Here is a 9,979-nt window from a genome sequence, read left to right as displayed (position 1 = left end):
CCTGTCCTTTCCCATGAGCTATCGTAAGGCAGCAATCACTGTAAACAGGTGCTAAATGAGTTTTCAAGTACACAATAATTCTTAGTAGTTTAGTCAACTCCCAAAAATAAGCACAGATGTCTAATGCTGAAAGAATGTTTAAAGCTGTTTAGTATGGGGTTTTTACATTTTGTTTAAACAATGTGGTGTTATCCATTGCTATTACTTGACGCTGGGGATGTATTTTTTTCAATTACTTTCCTTGCTTCCAGCAGCTCCCTCCTCATTTTGTTTACCGTTGAGCACTGGATATCTGGCTGCCTTTTGCAAAGAATTCATTCATGCTCTTATCCTCTTGTTTCTTGCAAACTCAGCTTAGTTTGGTCCGGCGTGCAAGTGCAGCAGCTGATATCATCTACAGGCTCCCTGAGGCAAAGATAGAGCTCTTACTCTAGTTTAGCAGAGATATATAGGACCTGGGCGCATGCCTTTGGCATGTATTTTTTCTCCCCCTAGTAGGAGCTATGACTCAAATGTATTATTGCCTTAAGAACATAAATATTTCTCATTTTTTAACTTCTTGCCCAAGAACAAACAAGTAAAATAAGCAAACAAACAAACAAGCCCACCAAAACCCCGTAACTTCCCTCTCCCAAACTGCATGTATTTTAGTGGTACCCAGAAACCCCAGCTGAAATCAAGACTTGTTTACATCAGTTCCTGTACAATTGAGTAAGCTGAGTATATGTAATTTTATTTTCAGTGAAATGGCTTTCTTTCAGAAAACACTGACTTAACAAAAGGAAAATGTTTCATAGGGATGTGTGTTGTCACATTTTTTAGTGAGACATAACCAAGAAAAACAACAAAACAAAATAAACCTTTGCAATCTATCTCAAACACTAAAATTTTGATTTCTCACTCAAATGAATTGGAAAATGAATTGTAGATTTTTATAAAGAAGTGATGATTTCTGCTTGTAGAGTATAGAATACATAGTTGTAGTATGCAAGGAAAATAGTCAAATCAAAAAACCAAGTAGTCTCCGGTAGTTCCCTCATAAATTTCTGTGACATGTTGATCTAGTTATCATGCCCTTTTCTGACAAAACTGAAAGGAAAAAGAATTTTTTTTTTTTTTTTTTTTTACTCATGTATATTTGAGGATGTAAGACCTGTTGAATGCCAGTGGCCAAACACTGTATGTTACATTGTGTTGAGCGGAAACCAACGGTAAACTAATTAAGTTTTTTTTTAAAAAGTCCATCTGTAACAGCAAGTTTTATTCTGAGAGATACAGGATGAGATTTTGTGAAGTGCTTCAAGGAGTTTCGTTCATAACTCAAATGTTAGCCTATCCTATAGAATTAAACAACGGTAAAAACATTCATATGGCACATAAGAAATTTTGAATGCCTTGTGCATGACTTCACGCCAAATCTAAATTAGTGTTCCTCACAGCTTCTCCTCATTGTAGCCTGCAATGACCAAGATACAGTCATGGAGCTAGGAAGTTTTTTATCACAGACAGTCATTGCTCACAAACAAAACTTTTGCAGCCATTTCTGGTGGGGAAAAAGCTTTTTCTTCCTTTTTTCCCCTTTTTCTGCTTCAGGGCCAGGGTAGAAATTGGTCTAGGAGAGACCTAAGTGACACAGGTGAAATCCAAGCTTCCACATCCTAACTCTTTGAACACAAGGCCTCTCTTCCTAGGTACAGAGCTCTACATTTGGACACCGGGTTTGTGCATTTTTTTTTTCCACTCCGCATCAGACTTCTTGTCTTGGACAGCAAACTAGTGTCAATGCCTCAATTTTTTTCCATCTATAATGATAGAAATAATAATCCTGTGCTTTGTAGATTACAAATCCTTAAGGAGATTGGATTCTAGCTGGAGGGAATTTTATGGGGAGGGACCAAAGTGAACAAAAATAGAAATATTTTGCTTAATGTACCAGAAATGCATTTTATAATTCACTAAATTCCTAGGCTACCGTTTTCTTGCACGTCTGTTGAAGCTGAATGCTGCTAACCAAATTTTACCTGAATGCTAGGGAAACCTCTGTTCAGTCATTTACAGTGATGGGGAGCTCAGCTGGGAGCTTCAGTTATAAAGTATCTTCAGTGAGCCTTCTTTTGTACTTTGTTTTACAAAAATTGTTCACAAATTATGTAAGTTTTTGTAAGAACATACCATCCTGGAGGGCTTGGGATGCCAGGAATATCTTCATTAACCTAGCCTGTTACAAGAAGTGTTTCTCTTTGAGTACTTGTCTATATACTCTTTTGTACTCCAACTTTGCATGGACTCTACTTTTAGCATCGCAGTTTCCTGTTCCCAAGCACTCCGTGGGAAGTAAAGGAGTGAAATACAAGCCTTTTGTAAGGATAAACAGTGTAAATTAAAAATAAATTAAGATAGGTGTCTCAAAGAGGAACAAAGGTAGCACCTTAAAAGCAAATTAAAGCAAATGCTTCAGTCTTTTGGAGAGCTTCACGCTATATGATAAAAACATTTTAGGGCAATAAAAACATCACGATTTACCTAAAAAAGACACTGAATAGAATTATTCTAGTGCATTGCCTTCTTTTCAGTCAGTATTATCCGAAGCACTTTCTCACTATGTTTATGTTTCCTTTGGTCTTTGAGTTTTACCTTTTCACATAAAATACTGTTTAGAGAACGTTCAGGCTAGTGAGACTGTCTCTGGCCTGCTCCATCTGAAGACTGGAAATTGGTTTTGGAGGATATTATTTAGTTGATATCGATGGATAATTTGAGAATGTCCAATGCACTTGGGGTTAAGAAATTTGGGTTTTGACTGTAGCATGTCTGACCAATGTTTGACAAGTCCTGACCACGAAGACAAGTTAGATGCTGTCCTGTTGATTTGAAATTACTTTTTAGATTTATTTTCAAATAATTTCAAGATGACTACACTGTACAATTGCCATTTTAAAGTGATATCCTGAATCTTCTGAAATCATTAGTAAGAACAGAGCTAAGTTTTCTTACTAAAGGCTTTGGGTTTAGTTTGGTTCTGTGTGTTTATACATACAATGGTAAAGACAAGTGGGTTTTCTTTGTTTTGGTTTGTTGTTCTTTAATTTTGTATTTAAAATAATCAAAAACCCAAAGTATGTAGTCAACAGGTTAATTTTTGCATTATGCAGAATTAAAGCACAGACTCAAACAAAAATGAAGAAAGCTTTCAACTCTGCATCTCTGGGATCATTTGGGTGCTGCCTTTTTCTTGCTGCTGCTTTGGCCTTAAATAAAATATATCCCTAGTAAGAACTGACAAATTCTTTCTTCCTAGAACAAACTGTAAAATCTCCTTAAGCAAACAAAATCAACTTTTGGATTAAGGGTTTTATTTTTTTTTTCTTTAATGTTGTTGCCTACGCTTTTTCTTGCTTGAAAAGACATTCCTGCATTGCAAATTGCATGAGGCCAAAGTAGCCATCTACAGATGAGTCATCCTGTGTTATCCAGCTGGCTTGAGCATTTCAAAAACTGCAGTACAGTTTAAACTGAAACAAAAAAACCTCCCACCAAACCCAACAAACAAAACCCCATCTCATCAGAGGACTCTTTATTAGAATGCCTGGACAATTAGAAAGAATTGTGTCTGTTTACCTGTTCTGGAATTTGTGCTTTGTGTTTTCCCAATGTAAATACTGCTGGGGGAGGGCAACTGCAGGAGAAGGTGGGGGGGGAAGATATCAAAAAAGGAAGTCCAGGAAAAAGTTATGGTCTTTTGTAGTGCATTGGAGGCGAAAAGTGTAGAATGGAGCCAAGGAAGAAAAGAAAATAATTTTAAGAGGTGGTTAGCTTAAATCTGTACTAAATAAGTAAGCAGTAACGATGTGAAACTGAATGCAGGATAAACAGCATGCCACTGTAGCTTTGTAACGGAATGGTAGAAAGGAGCTATCCCTTTCAATCTACCTAATGTTAAGCTAAACCCTGTCCAGCTGAGCTGACACAACTGTTTCCTAGGCTGTGCTGCAAACTGGAACTGAGAGGAAATGCAGGTAAAAAATAGCCCTTACCCCCCTCCCCCCTCAATATCCCAGATACAGCTTTAGGAGTTATTTTAAACCTGAATCAATTCAGTTATATCCAGTCCTCATCACTGCCCTACAAACAGCTGTACTGGCAAATACTGAGAGGAAAGCTGAGGTGCGGGGGCAGAAACAAGGAGCGGAGAGCGAGGGATTTGGGGGAGTGGGTGGTTAAGGACCTGGGCTGGCTTGCTGCCAGGCTATGGCTTTTGGCTTCTATAAGCTTTTTTAGAATATACCACTGGGGAAACAGAGACATGATTAATTATGTTTAAAGAATAGTAAAACCACTGACCTTCTTCAGGATGGTCAGTGAAGGATGAGCTGGCAAAAGCAGCTTTAAAAATGCTCAAGCAGATGGTAGGAGATGGCCTTGGGGTGACAAGCGTGTTTTTTTCCATTTTGTTCTTATCTTTGGGCCAAGTGTCCAATAAATACGACATGGTGGCTACTACACAAGACCAGCAGTTGTTTACTGGGCTCACACCTATTATCATGCGAGTCCTGATTTGTCACATCAAGTACATGACAGCATCCCAGTGCGATTTGAGTAGACTGGCAGGGCTTCTGAACAAGGCAGCTGCAGAGCAGGACCACCAGCAGAGCAGATGAATATTACCCCTTATTTAGAAGCTATTCTTAACGCACTTTAAAAATGTATATCGTAGCTACTTATTAAACTATCCAGCTCTTTTCCCTGTCATCTGTGTATTGGTTATTCAGTAGAACTTGGCTGCTGATTTTTTTCCTTTTGCCAAGTCTTGTATTCCCGCCTGCCTGTGATGCTCTCACTCTGGCTGGCAAAGTTGTCAGTCTGGACCCTGTTTCATTTGGTTAGCTCTATTTTATTCTGTCTGACTGGCTTTCGAAGCACACGCTGACAAGAATGTATTCACTGTCTTTAAGTCAGCAGATTTTGATGGATTGTGGTTGTAAATGAGTTGTCTGAAATGAGAGCAATTAAAAGAAAAAAGTGGTTTGTTTGATTTTTCAGCATTTTAGACCTTGAGTCATTTCCAGTGTAAGTTGCGTAGCAGGTATGCAGATTGATTGAGTTGTCATGTATCATAGGTATCAGATGATTGTACCTGTCAGCATCTAGACTTGCGCAAATTAAACACCAAAAGTGTAGGGGTGGGAGGGGGGAATCTGGATATGGGAGAGAGCTGTGATCAAGTTCGTAATTATAAAACATGCAAATTCAGAGGCCTAATTCTTTTGTACTTGCAATCTCCAGTTTGAGAGCAGAACCATTAATTAATATTGCAGTACAGTCTTCTGCGCAATTAGTAGTACAAAGCTAATATAGACCCTACTGTGCTGCCCTTTTTTCCTCTCTTTTTTTTTTTTTTTTTAAGTGGGAATGGGGCTGGACAACATTAGCAGTTAAAAAGATGGGGCAAATACATTTAAAGCTCATTTTTAATATAATGGTAATGATAAAATATTTATTGCTCTGTGGTTTATGTGTACAAACTGCCTTACAGAAATAAGATTGATTGAGTTGTCATGTATCATAGGTATCAGATGATTGTACCTGTCAGCATCTAGACTTGCGCAAATTAAACACCAAAAGTGTAGGGGTGGGAGGGGGGAATCTGGATATGGGAGAGAGCTGTGATCAAGTTCGTAATTATAAAACATGCAAATTCAGAGGCCTAATTCTTTTGTACTTGCAATCTCCAGTTTGAGAGCAGAACCATTAATTAATATTGCAGTACAGTCTTCTGCGCAATTAGTAGTACAAAGCTAATATAGACCCTACCGTGCCTGCCCTTTTTTCTTTTCTTTTTTTTTTTTTTTTTAAGTGGGAATGGAGCTGGACAACATTAGCAGTTAAAAAGATGGGGCAAATACATTTAAAGCTCATTTTTAATATAATGGTAATGATAAAATATTTATTGCTCTGTGGTTTATGTGTACAAACTGCCTTACAGAAATAACTAAACCAGATGTATGTTCTACTAATGTTCCACTGCTACAGTACGGTAACATTTTACCAGATCAACATATTGTTAGCACAGGGGGTTTGTTATACTAAAATAAAGAAACCTCTCTTTTCCCATCACTTATTTGATTAAAATCTCCCCCAGGGAGGTCTGTCTCACATGTGGAATTAGTTATTGGTATCTATAGCTTAATGTGAACCACAAATTGGATTGCAGGATGCATTATCTAACCTTCTGTGCTATTATAACAGTATTGGTTTTGTAAAAAGCAATTTTATTGGAGACCTATATTTTATTTAAGGTAATGATACAAACCTGGGGCCTCCATGGATGACATGGTCAACCACCAAACCAGGTTTTATAAAACACTACTTTCTTTTATGGTCTTGGAACAGCCTTAGTTGTGGGTGATATGTACGATTCCTGCTCAAAATAGGACTTGCTGGGTATTAGATAAAGCTACTGATTTTTGAGAACACTCTAAACTTGAAATAAGCCACTTTCTGCATTTTTTACTCTTTGAAGTCGCTACTTTTAGAACTATCATGCTTTGGAAAGCAATTTCAAAATAAAACGCTGCTCTTGATTTAAATTTGCAGTTTTGTCCTTCTCTTCTGAGGAGTTCTAAAGCTTTAGCAATGCAGTAGTCGGTCTTCCTGGTTTTTCATGTCTTCTCCACCTACAAGTTATGCCATTTTGCAGCAGTGTTTTATCACTATTTAAAATCTAGCTTGATGGTTTATTTTTGGCTTATTTTCTACCATCTAAGGAATTTTATTGTACTTGAACTTACCCACAGGCCTGGATATTTTGGCATATCTGATTGGTAAACTATTGTTTTGTAAGTTATTTCTCTCAAACACTTGCGTGGGTATGGTCCAGCCTTAGCCCCGTGTCTTTGAAATGCAGTGTTTAGACTGTTCAGGCAGCAGCCACTCCCTCGCAGGACAGACTTCATCCTTGGAGTCAGATACTTAGTAAACACACTTTTCCTTGAGACTACTTTTGTCCCAGTTAAAAATAATAAATAACTTACAGCTTCAAAACATGACCTGACCTCTTGCAGGTTCATTTTGTCTAACAAGAGCTGCATATTCAAGTGTGCTAAGCTGTTAAATGTTGCATTTGTGTGCCACGTAACCTTCTGCGTTTCAAGAGCTGAGGAAAAGATTGGGAGCTCCATTGCCAGCTGGGGCCCAGTTTGTTCCCTAGCTGTGATCTCTCATTCTGCTGTGGTCAGCTAGGGGTTAATTTTTCTGGCAGCTTTAAGCCTGTACAAAACTGTGGAAAGGCTGAGACGAATGTGCCTGCACATACATTGCTCATATTTGCGGATGAGCCAGCCTGGTGCTTTTCTCTTCACTCTGCTGGATGGCAGCAGCATGAGGCCTGTACGGTCTTGACCATCGGTCCCCCTCCCCCCAGCAGATATTTCCTAGACAAAAGAAGCTTTTTGCAATTTAATTCTTTCTTGACAATTTCAAGTAGCTAATACTGCTGTTTCCTGTAGTTCCCACAGCTCCTTGCTGCTTTTCCTTTTGATTCTGAAATAAGAAAAGCAAGATTGGGCTCCACTATCTATTTTCTCGGAGATACTGATCTCCTGCAGGTCCCTGTGATGTCAGTGGAGTGGTACTGAATTGAACATCAATATGTATAAATAGCTGTTGTTTCCTGAAAATATTTTCATGGGGTGATTTAAACCACTGAAACAGATCACGTGTGACAGAAATACAGCATCCTAAGGCAAATTTAGCAAATGTTGTATTTTTTTTTAAATGAGGAATCATAAGATATCTTGTCAAATTCACTGGCTTAAAATGGATTACATTTTAATATTAAATCTGTAATGTCTTTATTGGAATTGCTACTAAAATCTGCATTACTTTTGTCTACCCACTTGAAGTCTACAATAATATTTTGGAGACTATATTTGAGAATTCCTCTCTGGAAAGATGGAATAGGCAAAGGCTTCTTTAATAAACAAGTAAATTAAAAAAAGAGAAGCCTTTTCATATTTACGGAGACTATGAAGACATGAAGAACCTTCAGTTTAACAGAGAGGTTAGTTTGCTAGAGAAAGGTTGTCACTGTCTTCAGTCTTGCATAAGATTTATACTGCATGGTGGCATGCAAAGTATGCTGTGTTCTTCCATTCTTTCCCCTGGCTTAAAAGGGATCTCTTCTAAGGCACAGGATGAAAAAGCTTCCAAGGGCTTTGCACAGTTGGTGTTAGTACATATTTTTCATTCTGAGGTTACATGCCAATTACTAACATCAAGAAGAGTGTGAATTTTTCATGGTGTTGTTTAATTACAGGGTATTGGTGGGCTTGCTACTTGCCAGTTTACAAAACCTGTGCAAATAATATCAAGCTGACAATGTTACTCTCCTAGCTTTTAATGTTTTCAAAATATTTAACGAATCAAGTGAAAGCACCAAACTTACCATAGTGTATAACAGCTGTGTTTCAGAACATTAGGAATATTTTCAGGTGTTGTTTTTTCTTCATCTTAGTGATTACTTTAGCTCCCTAATTGAAGAAGCTTTGTAAAACTGTGGTTTTCTAACAGCTGGCAATTTTCCTGTTTAAAATACCAGTATCAAAGAACAGTTAAATTTCAAGCTTTCTGGTAGACATGGTCAAAGTATTAAGTATTTTATGTTGAGATAAGGGGATTTGGGTACCTGTGAACTTTGACGGATAAGAAATATATGCAGCTTTGGCCCATCTTCAGTTTTCCGTTTGTTCATGAGCTGGAAAGCCGTGTCCCTTTTCCCCCTAGCTCTGCTTCTCCCATGAGTCAGTTGTCTCAGTACTGGCCACAAAATGGGAAAAACAACATACAATGCTAAAGCTAAGTGGTGTCTTAATGAGTTAAGTGTCTCCTGGTGTAATTCTTTCTGTGTAGATTTGCTTCCGGAGTTATGGCTTTCTACTTAAACCTGTTTTGGTGTCTTGGTTAAAGTGCATGCATTCATGGTCGTATTCATCAGTATGTATCCCTTGTGTTTGTTAAATGCCAGACAGAAAGTTTATACCTGCGCCTTGCATACAAATCTTCAGTCATGAGTACATTACATTAGCCTCCTAATGTCATGTTTAGGCACCTAAATGTCCTGATTTGATGGAAGTACTGAAAGCTTGTGGCTCCTGGTGGGCTTTACGGAATGAACCCATTGCACTTGGTCGGTCACAGCTAAATAGCAAGCTAGACTGTCTGTTCCCAGCAGTCAGGGCACACGCTAACAGTGTCAGAAGAGAAAAGCCTGTATGTCCCCAGTCAGAGTCAAATAGATTAGGGAGCAGGTGCAGCTTCTGGATGCTCTGAGTTCTGATTCTCAGCAGTGCGTTACAGCACCTTCAGGAAAGAACACTGCTGAGAGTGTGTGAAGATCGGGTTCCTAATTTTTTTGAGCATCTTAACTGCAGTCACATAAGTTTCAGAACTGTAGTGCTGGGAAAGCATTGCCTGAGTCTATTCGATAGAACTGTATTCTCAAAGACAGTTGTCTTCCTAGAGTCCTTCCCAAGAGAGAGCCATTCCTGATAACATGAGCATGAACTCTGATTCCAGACCTGGGAGAACATGTTTTGAAGGAGCAGGAACATACACAAACCCTGAGCCACGAGGGAGACACTTCTCTTGGTATTAGGTTTGATTTTGAATTTCCTGGCTTATGCTCATTTTTATTTAAGTCATAATGATTTAATGATTACGTGCACTTTTTTCAAGCTCAGTGATTCTGAACATTAACCTGCGTAGACAGTTATAATATTAAAAGGGGGGAAAATACAAGTGTATGAGATTTACAGTGGAAACAGCCAGTTGTGATAGAAGGCAGCAAACATTTTCTGGCATATTTACTGGAGGAACTGAATGATATTTTGTACATATGCCTGTATTTCTTTTTCCAGCTGCAATGTAGATTAGGTATGGGGAGGGAAGGAACCCAGGCTTGCAGTCCTGTAGCTGACTTTAT

The 9,979-nt window shown here is 38.4% G+C and overlaps 1 protein-coding gene across 1 annotated transcript in view; it reads left to right on the top strand.

Annotated features, from left to right (window-relative positions):
• The window catches only part of TMTC2 (transmembrane and tetratricopeptide repeat containing 2), a 160,590-nt gene that overhangs the window by 3,617 nt on the left and 146,994 nt on the right, over positions 1 to 9,979 (top strand). The gene's annotated exons all lie outside the window — the stretch shown is intronic.

The sequence above is a fragment of the Pygoscelis adeliae genome, unplaced genomic scaffold, assembly GCF_000699105.1.
Source record: "Pygoscelis adeliae isolate BGI_AS28 unplaced genomic scaffold, ASM69910v1 Scaffold113, whole genome shotgun sequence".
NCBI classification, from domain to species: domain Eukaryota; kingdom Metazoa; phylum Chordata; class Aves; order Sphenisciformes; family Spheniscidae; genus Pygoscelis; species Pygoscelis adeliae.
Note: the sequence above shows the minus strand (reverse complement) of the source record. Positions and strands in the feature narration are given on the sequence as shown.